The 14,770-nt window shown below is 33.1% G+C and overlaps 2 long non-coding RNA genes across 2 annotated transcripts; one reads left to right on the top strand and one right to left on the bottom strand.

The window, feature by feature from the left end:
- On the top strand, nucleotides 1,213-2,150 carry LOC109844525. Its single transcript, XR_002248058.1, has 3 exons — nucleotides 1,213-1,306; nucleotides 1,398-1,453; nucleotides 2,053-2,150. It is a non-coding gene; the product is annotated as an uncharacterized LOC109844525 (long non-coding RNA).
- Nucleotides 4,136-9,520, bottom strand: LOC109844688. Its single transcript, XR_002248097.1, has 2 exons — nucleotides 9,161-9,520; nucleotides 4,136-4,631 (listed from the first exon to the last, which is right to left on the bottom strand). It is a non-coding gene; the product is annotated as an uncharacterized LOC109844688 (long non-coding RNA).

Genomic DNA, 14,770 nt, shown 5'->3' with positions numbered 1-14,770 from the left:
ACTTTGTCTGGTTCAGCTTGGTCATACTACAGTAATTTCACTTTCAAATTCCCCTTTGCAATCCTCACACATTGACCCTAAATTTCATAAGGAGAAAAAAAAAACCTCATAAGCGCAGAGATAATCTTCTTTAAGGTTCCATGCATCTCAAATAAGTGCAACGACTCGGAGATTAACTTTTGGATATTTGCGGGCTAGATACCCTTATTATAGCTGTTTGTTTGTTAGGAACGCTTCCTATCTATTAAATTAGAGGAAATTTTGTTGGGGAATTTACTACAATATGCGCAACTCCGAAGCCAACCTAAAATCAACAAGATATAAAACAACCACAATCAAGAAAAAAAGAACACCGATATTTATGTGGTTCGGTCGACCAACTTCGACCTACGTCCACGGGGCAACAATACGAGAAATTCACTATGTATCAGGGAGAACTACAAGAGGAACCATTCAACTCTCGTCTCTCAATCTCTCAACCTCACATACATAATCAACTCTCATATTCTCTCCAAATGGCTCTCTCTCTCTCTCAACTACATCTTCTCTCTACTCTCTTTTTCTTCTTAGTTTTTCCTCCAACAATAGAAGAATATATACAGGGAAACCAAAACTCTATCTCTAGCCTAACTTCCTAATTAGAATAGGATTCAAACTCCTAATCATGATGGAACCCAAACTCCTAATCATGATAGATTTCTAACCCTATCTAATTTTTATGAAGTTCTGCAAAGAATCAAAGACACAATCCCAACAAAGTCCTCTTTGTTGATAACTGAACGATATAAACGACAAGAGATATGTTAGATTCAGAAGAGATCTCTCTTTCCCATGTTGCAAACAATTATCCGAATTCATGGTAAAATATGTTTGGACTCATGACCCGGATGTTGTTAATCAAAGTCAATTTGGGCACATGCATCTTAGCTTAACTAGTACATCTCTGCTTATGGACCACAACTCAGCGATGCTATCAATCATTTTGTGCTGATTGGAAGATCATAGTGAGTGATTTTGAAAATTTTCCAAGGTAGTGCAGTTGACTTTTTGTGAAGGTGATCAGCTAATGGGTATCACTGTTTTTTTGTACAACGTAATGATGTTTCCATGGACTACGTACATGCTAAAAACTTTCATTGGCTTTCCTAGCTTTTCCTCATCCACTATAAAATGAGGCAAATGCATTCCTTCTCAATGCAACACAGGCTTCTACAAAAAAAGCGTAAGCATTAATACTTAATCATGCCGAGGCCCATTCATGTCTTCATCTTCATCCTCCTGATCCTTCTCCCTGAAATGTCACTAGGTATATCTTTGTCGGGTTAGCTATCCGCTCCACATTTATATTTCTTGCAAAATTTAGAGGGACTAACAGATAATTTTCCCGCGCTTTACAGGCCAAGATGGAAGCATGGAGGAGAGGATCAAACCTGCACAACATCCTTTAAGCAAGGTATTGCGCACAGCTATGAGTTTGTGCAAACAAAAACTCAACCGAAACTTGCAAGAGGATGTTATTAGATCAAGATAGTTGCCTTGTTAAGTGTCTAAGGGCTTGTTTTGCTACTCAAAGTTAAATTGATTTGGCAGAACAAAACCCAGTTTAGGGTGTGTTTGACAAACTCTAAAGCTAAGTCATGACTGAACCTCACCTAGTTTTGGATTTGTTTTTCATCGGCAAAAATTAAGCCGAATTCTTCTTAGCCCAAAAAGATGTCATAAAACCAGTCTAATGTTAGACAACCACTTCTTGGTTTAAATTTGAAATGGTTCGGAGTAGAAATGAGTCAGGATAGTTTTGGATGATTGATTGCCAAACGCACCCAAAAAGTGTCGTTCATAGTTTGCAAAAAAAATGGACCAAAGCTTAAATTGGTTTCATTAGGCCAATTTTACCCTTAAACAGGTTTCATTTAGGTCAAAACTATTTAGAGGGAGCTATCCAGCCGAAGCTAATAATCTTTTACTCTCTAGGGTTGGAATCAGGACCAGGACTTCTACAGTGATTCTTAACTTTTATTTATGAACTTATGCTTTCCTGATATTTATCAGGTGGGACCCAGAAAGGTTATGGTGGAAGTCACGCTTGACTACGACGCTGGAGGAGCAAACTGCAAACACGATCCAAAGAGGAAGTCGGGAAACTGCGGCAACGGCCGCTAATTAAGACTTATCATGCCATTCCTTAATCACAATTTAACCATTATATTAATACGATGCCGATTATGGGTTCTATCGAATAAAGGATAAAAATGAGGCCGCCGCTAAGACTGATTTAGTCTCGCGTAGGCTAAGCATTTTCGAGTCATTAGCATAAACATAACACTATTTAATTATAAGCGTTTTAATTGGATATTGTTGGTCTGGAATCTGGATTACTTATTGAGACACTATTTTGGCTATGAAATCGTTGTTACGCACTTGGCGCTTTTTGGCTATGGAATTGTTATTTACTCTCTCAGGTCAAAGAGGAGAGATTAAGAAGAACGGTTAATATATAATTGGCGTATTTGTTAATCTAATAAAAGTTAAAAAAATTTAATCCGCTAGGTCAGTTCATTTGTTGCATTTTGAGAACAATAAGAACTATAACCATTCTTTGAAAAATAGAGGAGTTAAATTTTCCTTGACTTCTCATTTAACCTATCGCCAAAAAATAAAACAATTTAATGTTCTATCTTAAAAGTTGAGTGAGGCCCTGCCAGTGTGTGTGTGTGTCGGAGGGGGGGGGCGGGGGGGTGGGCCTAAATGATCTGACCGTATGATTCAACTCAATCTATTACCGTGTCCCTTTTTCATGGTCCCTATATTTCCGTCGCATGTCTCATTTATTGACCACCAATAAGCTTCATGCTTGTGTGAATGAAACACAATAATATTTCATAACCCTATTTGAGAAGCCAGCTTGCATCGATCTATTTGGAGCTTCACATCACCAAATAGTCCTCTCTCTCTCTCTCTCTCTCTCTCTCTCTCTCTAGCCTAGGCATAGTCAAAGTCATACAGACTAGTGAAAACAAACAAGCTAGCTATAGCTATGCACATCAACTACAATGCATCATATTTGACCTCCTTTTGTTAGAAGCCATCACCAAAAACCTAACATGCATACAACAACCCTGCTCTTCTGGAGTACTCATTCTTTTGTTCAAGCATTGAAATGAAAAATAAAAAAATCAGTATTGTAGTACAACATCAATCAAGTTTGTATCAGTCTAATCGGAGTATATATCATTAGCACAAATCTCAATATTGTATCAATATACATAATCAGGCTAAGTGTATGCAAAACTAGATCCGGACTGATCTTGGTTTAGTTAAGTACTAAACCAATTTTCTTTTGTACTAACCCACTTGGCCTAAAAGAAAACCGGTTTAGAGATCATATTTTGGACAATAAAAACAGGGCCAGATCTGCTGACCCTCTTATTTGCCAAACAAAAAATCTTTCAAAACCGGACCAGGTTCAAGTTCAAACCTGACCCAGCTTTAAAAAATTGCAAAACACACCCTAATGTATGATTTTCATTTTCTACAAAGGATCCTGTATAAAATTTTCTTTCAAAAATAAAATTAAAACATGAGCTTTTTTTTTTTAAAGAGAGTAAGCAAAGAGATAGCTCCAAGCCCAAGCCATCGTATCATAATACTATGATTGGACTGATACAAATTTAATTGATATTGTATTACAGTACTGATTTTTTTTTTTTAAATGGTTGAACAAAAGATCACTGACTACTCTGAAAAAAATGGGGTTGTTGAACTAGAAAAAAAAGAAGAGAATTTGTTCAAGCATTTAAATTAAAAACAAAAAATCACTTTTATGATACAATATCAATCAAACTTGTATCAGTCGAATCAGAGTATTTCATGTGCACAAATATCAAATGTTATATCAGTATATATAATCAGAACTAATGTATGATTTTCTACAAAGAATCCTCTATAAGATTTTCTATCAATAACAAAAATAAGAACAAGAGCTTTTTTCATTTTTTAAGAGAATAAGTAAAGTGATAGGGCCAAGCAGAAGAAGCCAAGCGAATGTATGTCCAAGGGACAAAAGGATAACACTTGGAGAAGGAGATAAATCTACACAAGACAACATAAAGGCCAAGAGACAAAAAGATACAAATAACACACAATATCCAAACTTTTTGTGGGCATAAAATTACGACCAAAAAACAACAGAGAGAGGATACAAGCTACCCACACACACAGAAAAAGTAAAATATTCTACCCAAAAAAAAAAGTGTGAAAAAAAAAAGAGCAAGAAGAGAATGGACCAGTGATTGAGCCTATAGTGCCAATATCAAACTTAAAACAACATTAACAAGAACCACCCTTTTAAGACTTCTTCTTCCTCTTCTTCCTCATCTTGAGAGGTCTTGCTATCTCTTGCTCTGCCTCTTCACCAGCTTTTCCTCCCCTCCTCAATGAGAAATATAAGAAGGGCTTTAGCGGTTGAGCTTAATTAAACACTCGATCTCCTTAATAAATTTTTGCACCATCTCTCCCCTGTTGAATGTACAGAAAATGTACTACATAGACTGCAGATAATAATGAGGGAGGCTTCTTTCTTTATTTTTTTTCCCCACCTTTCTCCTGCTGCTTTCTCTCAGTTGAAATACCTGGGATTGGAAACAGAGAGAATGGTGAGAATTGGAATGACTGTCATGCCCTTTCAGTGAAGGGGGTTGGTGGCAGCATTTATGAGGGGTAGTTTGGAAAATTGGAAATGCTAATCCCCTGGATTTTAGCAATGAGCTTTGCTATAGGGACCCAAAATACGGGACCAACAAAGAATACAAGTGAGATGTCCCCCTCTTATTGCATAATAAGCTGACCATCATTAATGATGATCAATTCATTATGCAATAGGAGGGGGACACCTCACATTTTCTCATTATTGGTCCTATATTTTGGGTCCTTGTGGAATTTTTCTTTAGCAAGTGGAGGTTATTTATTGGACATTTGAGGGGATAATGGAATAATTTTGGGGATTATATTTCATAGTGTTATTCATTAGGACAATGGAACAATAATATTATATTTTTGTGTTTTTGGTTTTTTTGGAGCAATAGTGAGACAATTTCACCACTTCGGATAAAATTACCTCACTCATACAAAAACTGTCTCAATAGTAAAAATTTACATCATCCTTCATATTTGAACAATTTTATTCCACTTTGAAGGCAATTGAGATAATTTTCAAGCATTTTTGTATTACTTAACTAATACATGCTAATTATATTATAAATATATGACATGATATATAAAATATAAATTAATAATATATTGAGTATATTATATTATATTATCATGTAATAAAATAAAATATTAATATAGTTTAATTTATATGTATAATTTATTTTATGATATTTATTATATATTATTATGCAATATCACATATTATATTATATAATAGTACAACATATTTATTATAATATTATATAATATTTTAATAACATATATTATTATATAATATATCTAATTAATTGTAGTTGATATTTATTGTACAATTATATTATAGTGTATTATATTAAACCAATATAATAATATTAGTATAAATATAATTTAACATATTAAAATTAATAAATATGTTAGTATATTACATTTAATTATAAAATATAATATAATATAAATCATGTTATGTGATATATATTTATATTAATACAATAAATTTATTATTTACTATAATATAATACATTTTAGATATTTTTTATACACCATAGTAATTATCATATAATATTATACCTATATATTTTATTACAACTATAGTATTTTAAATAATATTATATTAAATAAATATTATTATAATATTTTATGTGGCTAAATATTTAACCTATGACTCTGCGTCTTAACATATTAAATTAGATATTATATTAAATACATTGTTTATATATATATATCAGTTATTATATATATGACATACTATTATAATACAATATAATAATTACTAATATTAATAAAATATTATGATATGATATAATATTAATTCTATAGTTTTGAAATAATATAATATATTATACATATAACAGTGAATACCTTTTAATATATATTATTGTAATTATCATTTATATATATATATATATATATATATAATATATATATATATATATATACAATATATATATAATAATATATATATATATATATATATAATATAATTTTTAATTATAATATAATATTTTAAAAAATATTACATTGAATAAAGTAAAATATTATAATATTTTATACAGTACATTATATCCTATGATACTATATTATAATATATTAAATTAAATAATATATTATTAAAGTATTATATTAAATATATTGTTCATATATTATATCAATTATTATATAATGTAACATACTAATATAATGTAATATAATATAATAATTAATAATATTAATTAGTAATTATAATATAACATATTATATTTTTTATAAATAAAATAATATATTATATTAAATATTATATTAAATATATTGATCTTATATTATATTAATTATTATATAGTATAGCATGCTAATATAATATAATATAATAATTAATAATATTAATTAGTAATTATAGTACAACATTTTAATATTTTTATTTAAAGTAAAATAATATTTATATTATAATAATATACTAAACCAATTGGGTAAGTTAATTTAGAAGTAATTAATAGATAAATTATATTTTAATAAGGTGTCACATCATTAATTATCCAACATGAATTATCAAATCAAATGCTCAAATTGTCTTATTATCTCATTTATCACACTTTACCCCACTCAAAATATCCCAAATAGATAAAATTGTTCCATTGGAATAATTTTACAACTTTGCCCCAATTTGTCCCAGCCAATAACCCCCTAAGTATTCAGTGGTGGGTATTCATGTGGAGAAAAAAAATACTCTCTCTCTCTCTCCTCTCTTCCTCTCTCTCCCTCTTTCCTTACCTTTTTCATTCTCTGTGCTCAAGAATAGGGGTGGAAATGAATCAAATAATTAATAAACAGTTCAGTGATTATTCGTTCAGATATTCGGTCATGTTCAATTCAGTAGTTTATTTGATAATAAATGAATATTGTTCAGTATCTGGTTAATAAATGAAGAGAATTTGACCAGATGTATATTCAATTCATTTGATTATTAAATTTTCGTTTTATACTTCTATATTACTACATTGTATTATCTTTTATGTATGCATAGTACTATAAATATTGCTATTTATAAATATTATATTAATAATTTATAAGCATACAATATAATAATTCTTACAGGGAAATATCAAGTAAAACGTTATAAAAAATAAATAAGAAACGACTTAGGTTCGAGCTGAAGATCGCATGCTCAATAATCTTTGTACCATACAAGCGTGCTAGTGAGATATTTGTGAATATTTAACAAATATTCATCTAATTAACGAACCAAATTTGAACATTCTTTTCTTATTCGACACAAAACTTGAATTCGAATTTGAATTCGTGAAAACTAACCAAATACAAATCTGAACACCACAGTATTTGATTCGATTCGGTTCATTTCCACCCCTACTCAAGAATATGTATGCCTTTTTAATAATAAATACTTTAGGTGTAAATTGCTTTTCAAAGCGTTGGAAACTATATATGAGAGTGTTTAGAGTCGAGATTTTGGCTTGGTTAGATACTTAGATCCCACAATCTATTACTTCTAACTTAAAACCTTAAAATTTCCATTCATACTATAGTAAACACCATTCTTACTATAATATGCTTCATAATATTAAAATTGATATTCATACTATAGTAAAATAGCATGCTGCTCAGGTTGTAATGATTTTTTTTTCTCATAAATGCTATTCATGTATAGTGTAATTTGGAATATTAAACATGCTCTACATGTTACAATAAAAATTTTGGTCATTTATCCATTGTTCAAGCTGAATAACATTTTTTTAACATTGAAAACAGTGTTTATATATTTTTCTTTTTGTTCTTGTAAATGATTAATTTAACATTTACCAGACATTTCACAAATATAAAATATTTTCTGTATGTATTATATAAAATTAATAAAACTTGCTAATTTGTGTATTATTTTGTTAACTGATTCGAAAAATTACTCTATAAATAATAGTAAAAATGTAGTAGAAATTTTTATAAATAGTTATATATAAAAATTATGTTATCAAATTGGCGATAGATATACCTCAGTAAATAATACTCAATACTCGCAACAAAGTGCGTGCTTAATACTAGCATTTATGGAATAACAAAAGAACAACAACATTACCAGATAAACTAATTTTAAATCTAAAATCATAAACAAATTATGGAACAAGTAATACGTACCTCTATAGTAGTCTTGATTTTCGATCGAATGCAAAAAAAAAAGGCACATTCATGATTAGTCCCGTGAATTTTAGATAAAAAAATGTCATTTAGCCATTAATATATACCAAATTGAATGTGCGGCATCAGCGACACACCAAAAAAAAAACTAACCATTGCTCTGATGAGGTTATTCGCAATTGGTTTTATGTTCACTAATAAAGGGATTTTTCTAAACTTGTAGTACTTGAATTGAAAAATTGAAAAAAAGGACCTCCATGCAAAAACACATCTAATTTCTTCTCTCAGTAGTTTTGAAAAGGACCGTGGCCCGAGTGCTGAATGCAGTGATCAGAGGAGGCTGCTGCTGCTGTTCTCCTCCATGTGACAACGGGACCATCGACACGTCACCCAAGACAACATTCCCGAAATGCCCCTCACTGGGGGCACTTTGGGAATTCAGAGATGGCCCAGCCCCTTCAAACCGAGCTTCGAGGCCAAAACCCCAAAAGGCGAATGTCTGAGGAAAAATCCAAAGATTAATGCCATGGGGATCCCAGTAGGGACCTAAGAGGGACAGGTGAGCTGTCCCGAGGGTGAGCATGAATAGTGTATCATATTCAATTCATAAACAGTGCATCATCCAACCGGAAGGGGACATTTCACCTGTCTCCCCCTTGGGTCCCCTATCTGGGGTCCGCCCAAATCCAAAAAGCCCCCTCATTAAATACATTAATTTGCACTGATGTATCGAATCATGGCAATTAACTAATACTCACGAGATGGCGCAAACCCTCCTTCAAGATTTATGAGAGTTGATGGGGAAAAGAGAGAGAGAGAGAGAGAGAGAGAGGAAGGAAAGTGTGAGTACCTGGGCTTTCTTTCCTCTGCTCTTCTATTTGTAGAAAAGGCCCTGTAATTTTCTAGCTTTAATTTGCAGAGAGCAGCAAATGCGGGGTTTTTAAGGAGACAGAGGGAAGAGGAGGAAGAGAGCGGTCTTCTTGTTTTGGCGAAGAGGATGAGGTCTCGAGAAACGAGGGGCTTTTTGTAATTTTAAAATTTGCTCGGGGCGTGAGCGTAGGTCAGTGGTGTGACGGCTACAGAGTACACTGTGGCGTGTGGAGGGAAGAGAACGACAATTTTTTAACGGCTACATCAACTCAAACATCTCATGAGTTCGAGTACTTTGCACTTATTATCTACTTATATTTCTTTTTTTTTCTTTTTTTTTTAATTTAAAGTTAGCTCAAAATTTGTACGTTTGTTCTTTTTAGGATACATGCAGGCTGATTATAGAATTTTCTAGCCATTAATATATACCAAATTTATTGTTAGTAAAATTAAGATAATTAAATTTAAAATAATATTTTGGTAGGTTTAATAGTATATTTAATAAATGTCAATGCTTAATTTGTAAGCATCATGGAGGGACATCCGTGTGGAAGTGTGAATTTTCATGCGTACGTAATTGAGGGTACTAACATGTTAATTTTAAGGGAAAAATCTCTTCTAACCCAAAGTTTTACCCCCAATTATTTAAAAACCCACTTACTTTTACAAACACCAATAGATCCACTGTATCTCATCTCACTTATTTTTAAACCCAACATGTATAATACACCCATTTTTTATACTGTATTTACCCAATAAATTAAAAATTCCTAAACTACCCTTAATTCCCAAATTCCCAAATTTAACTCATCTCCTCTCTCTGTTTCGTTTCTCTTCCGTTTCACGTTCTCAAAGAATCCAGGAGAGACTAGGGTTTCGGCGAGATCTTTGGTTGAGGAACACCGACGGTGAGCGACGACGTACGGCGGCTGCACGGGTCTGAAAGCGGAGGATATTTGGAGCGACGACGGACGGCGGCTGCACGGGTCTGAAAGCGGGTAACACACTAATCTTCCCCTTTTCCTCTCTAATACTTGAAATTAAGCCCCTAGATCATCGAATTTCATCACAAGTTCCTCATATCACTGAGTGTTTTCATATTTCGAATGAGGTTGTACAGAAGGCGACGAAGAGAGTTAGGGCTTGGATTAATCGGTTTTGTCTGTAGCGAGAGATATTGGAGTTGGGAGAGATCGAAAGAAAGGGTTTCCTGCAGTTGTGATTAAGCTCTTTTTTTAAATTAATTTATGGAAATGGATGATCTCTTGACCTAATTATGTTGATGTTTGGTATAATTTAGGTCATCGTGGGACTGTATTGTTGCGCACATTGAAAGTTCGTTTAGTATCTTCACTCTTATTTACATCGGTGAGTACTAACAATTTATCCATTGTTTGGCTAACCTAATTAAAGTTCCAAAAGAAAAACACTTTCTTTTGAAATTAAGCCCCTTGTTGTAGTTTTGATCACATGCAACTTGCACGTATAAATTGTTGAAAGGGCCCGAAAGATAAGAATGTACTTATATCACTGTAATCTCTCAAACATCTAAGGTTTATCACCTATGATAGCTTGGTGTTGAAATCATTATTTATAAAGGAATTCCAACCTATCGCTGGGATATTCATAATTATATTGTACTTTTTGAAATATTTGTCAATAGGTTGTCGAAGATGTCAAGCAGAAGGAGATCGAGGGGTTCTTCCCAATCGACGTCTAAGGCTACTAAGTAAGTAAATTATAATTTATCTGAAATTATTGTTATTTCCTAAATTTTAATTATTTCTTATTTTTTACTTGTAAATGAAATTGAATATGAAGATTTGGATCCCTAGATCCCTAGATACGTCTGATACATACGAATGATAAATAAGAGCATCAGGAGAAAACTCCAACATAACTAGTGTTCTGCGACAATAGTTGTTTTTTATCCTACATCAATGAAACAGTAGATAATAAGTTGGTAATAGAGGAATTAAACAATAGATATTAGCATGTGAAGAGTTGAATATATTGATAAAAGTTTACATGAGCAACTCCTTCATTATCAAATTTAGCTGTATAAATATGCTTATTGTCCATGTTTTGACTTATTTCCAATTAAGTCTCTGACCATGCTAAATATACCCTATAATACCAATTTCACTGATTTGTCTATATTATTGTTTGCGTTGTGCTTTTCTTTTTAGCACCTTAATACACGTGTTGCCTTCTATTCTAACTCTTCTCGTTTTTTTCATTTGTGTGTTTTGTGTTAATTTGTTGGTTGGCTCTTTGTTCATCCTTCTTCAATGTTATTCTGTGTCTTCCTTCTCTTCTCTGCTTTTTTTGTTTCTGTCTATTTATATTTTTCTCTTTTCTCTTCTCTTTTTTGTTTGAAAATCTTGCTGTTTTGTTTCGTTGTCTTTCTCATTATTATTTTGTATTCTCTCTTCTGTAGTTTATGTACTATTTTAATTCCTTTTCCTTACGATGGTTCATGGGCACCTTACTTGTTTTTGGTCTTTCGCGTGATGTATCTCCATGTTCGTTTTCTCTTTGCATTATCATACGTGTTACTCGATTGATTCATTTTTATTTTTAGTGTGTATTACCTTTTTGATTATTTATAGTTTGTTTGTCGATCCATCCTTGATTTCTTGATTTGTTGCAAGCCATGCTCTACATTTTTAATGAGGAAAACCTTTATCAGTTGAGCTACTATTTTCATATGAGGAATAAAAGCGCACAGGTAATGCTCATAGGCCTATTTGTGATTTTACCAATCATAATTGTCATAGTGAGAGGTTTGGAAACAGTGGCCATAGGATCAGCTTATCTTAAAAAGTGCTATGAAAGCCTAAGCAACTGTCAACGTCTCGTTAGGATCGTATAATTTTTCCTAGTACATTTGATTCACAATAATGCAAAAATTCATTTTGTTCCTCATTTCTATAGAAATTTGTAGACAAATCTGTGTCCTTTTGAATAATTTAGGTAATTTTGATATTTGCTCATTATTTATATTGTATAGATAACATAGAGAATTGCATATTGAATGCGCGTATGTTGAATTATGATCGTATACAATAAGAAAATGCCAATGTATAGACTTGGTGTTTAGGTTTGGTAATGATTTGAATTGGTTAGTCGAAGACTTGATTCGCCAGACCACTTATGTTTATTTTTTATGAATTTCTCCAAGTAATAGGAAGGAAGAGCTATATTGTGGCAATTACTGGACTTTTAGTTATGGGTTTATTAGCAATTTTCATCTTGCATTTCTTATTATTTTTGTTGTAATATCTATAGTTTGGTTGTTACTTTCAGGTGTTTTTTGTTTTCATAACCATTTTAGGTTGTGCCACAGGAGGTGGCAAAAGTAGAACTTGCGTTTTGTTTTTCAAGGAGCACCGAGTGAAGCTGACTTATGCGGAAGCAGTATGACGATAGAAGGTTAGTTGTTAGACATGTATACGCCGCAATGAGTGCCTCAATGATGGACCCGTCGATGTTGTCAACAATGTTCGATGTAGCCCGACATTCTACAAGTGATGCAAACGGGAAGTAATACAGATCGAGTTGAAGATGCTATGAGTTGACGTAACACATCAAACCTCAGGTATTGAACGACGCCTGAGTGAAGCATTATGTGTTGGCTCCATAAAATCAACAGTCTAGTGCATGGCTAATAAACACCATTCAGACAGTAACCAGAGTAAGAACATGTTATTTGTATAGTTGTGCGCAAGGTCCGTTTTAGTCTTATTTCACAAAATTAAATCCATGTTTATTTTTTAATTTTCGCTAGCGTAGTTCAAAGAAGAATATTATGACCGGAATATATAAATTATGAAGAAGTCCAGGCACAATCTCAATGCTGTAGTACTAGATAACGAATTTCCATTATGTTTTCCTAATGTGCTAGTCTTATGAAGGTAACTGCTAGTTAAAATGTTATTGCCCAGGAATGCCTACCGGCTCATGTGATGCTCGTTTGAATTCGCAGAACGATACTGCCATCTCCGACGCATAATCTAATCATTTAGTAACACATGCATTACCGCGAGTCCTGAGAAGATCTAGTATTGCAGCGAATTAACGTGATTCATCCCGGTTAAAGGAGCCAGATGACGTGCAAGATTTCAAGCAAGGCCTCGTTTACGCGACATACGAATAGTTAATGGCGCGTTTAGGTTTGCAGCGATGTTTAGCGTAAGGGCAAGTCTTGAATTCCTTCTGGTGACCGTCAAGTCCAAAAACAAAGGACACAAAAAGACCTATTTATTCAACGATTGTGGCATGTTGTCTATTATACACGCAAATCCGTGTCTCACACGCACGGGGAATTTATCCCGAATCCTAAGTAGGCGTATAGTTCAAGGTCAACCTCACCCGCGTTTGCCGGTTTTACGTCTTTTACCGATTGAAGAAGACAACCCGGCCGAGGAGAGGAAAGAGAGAGATTTTCAAAGGCACTTATACTGCCCTCACGTCTCAGATGTTCAACATCTTAATTCTTGTTCCGACACTCTACGTTGGCATGATACATGGAAATTAGGAAGTTGCTCGTTAATAGTAGGATACGTGGGGCATTTCTATTATCTCCACGTAATGATTTTCCTGCTATTGGATAGATTTGCGTAACGTAGACTCGCTTGTTGAAGTGAAGGTATAGGAGCGTCACGCGAAAAGAGCATATGGTAGGATTCCTCGCAAACCATAAAGCCAGTTACTTATAAGGACGGTCAGCTACATTTTAGAAAAACTCTAATGAATTCTTATCTAGTACTTAGCAGCTAATTGGCGCGACTGTTGCCCGGCTAGTTCATCTAATTATATCGTCAGTGTTAATTTTTCTCCTCTGACTACCAGAGAATATAAATAAACATGGATTGAATTTTGTGATAATCATGACCTACAGTATATACATAACTTTTACCTTACTGTGATCATGGTTTGTGCGCCTTCTAGAGAAGACAACGAAACTAATGGATTCAGTTCGATTCCTATGATGTCAACATGCACGCTTTAAATTCTAACACTTCATTTCTTTGGGCAAGCTTTCAGATTGTAGACACTACTAAGACGAACATGTGTTTGACTCAAGTCGACGCTCATGCATGGACACGTACAAACCATTTCCTTTTTCTGTATGGACTAGGGACTCATCATAAAGTCAGCTTCGACTGGGGCTTGAAAAAAAGGGCAATTGCTGGAACTTTGCAAGCCTCGTCGGCGGCTACTAAATTCATCTGGAAAGTCCCCTTGATATTTAAGTTGCGAATGAAATGATTGTTTGCCTCCGTAAAGTCGCATAATTGGAAACAATTAATAGGCTCTTCTTTGTACCAATTACTGAAATTCACTAGAAAAAGATAAAATAAGTGGCGAGCTCTAAATTCGATCCATTTGACCAAACCAAACACACAGGTTAAACTGCATTTTCTTAATTGTATCGACTATAAATTCAACGAATCAGGTCGGCATCTCTCAAGCTAAGCACTAATTGGCTCGTACTGTTATTCGCCTCATAGGCAATATAAATTCATATTCAGGTTCTAAATAGTATCAAAGACGCAGTTTTGCTAGCCGCATTCTATAGAAATGA

The sequence above is a fragment of the Asparagus officinalis genome, chromosome 1, assembly GCF_001876935.1.
Source record: "Asparagus officinalis chromosome 1, Aspof.V1, whole genome shotgun sequence".
Classification (NCBI taxonomy): Eukaryota; Viridiplantae; Streptophyta; class Magnoliopsida; order Asparagales; family Asparagaceae; genus Asparagus; species Asparagus officinalis.
The sequence above is the reverse complement of the archived record's forward strand: the minus strand, read 5'-3'. Positions and strand labels throughout refer to the sequence as shown.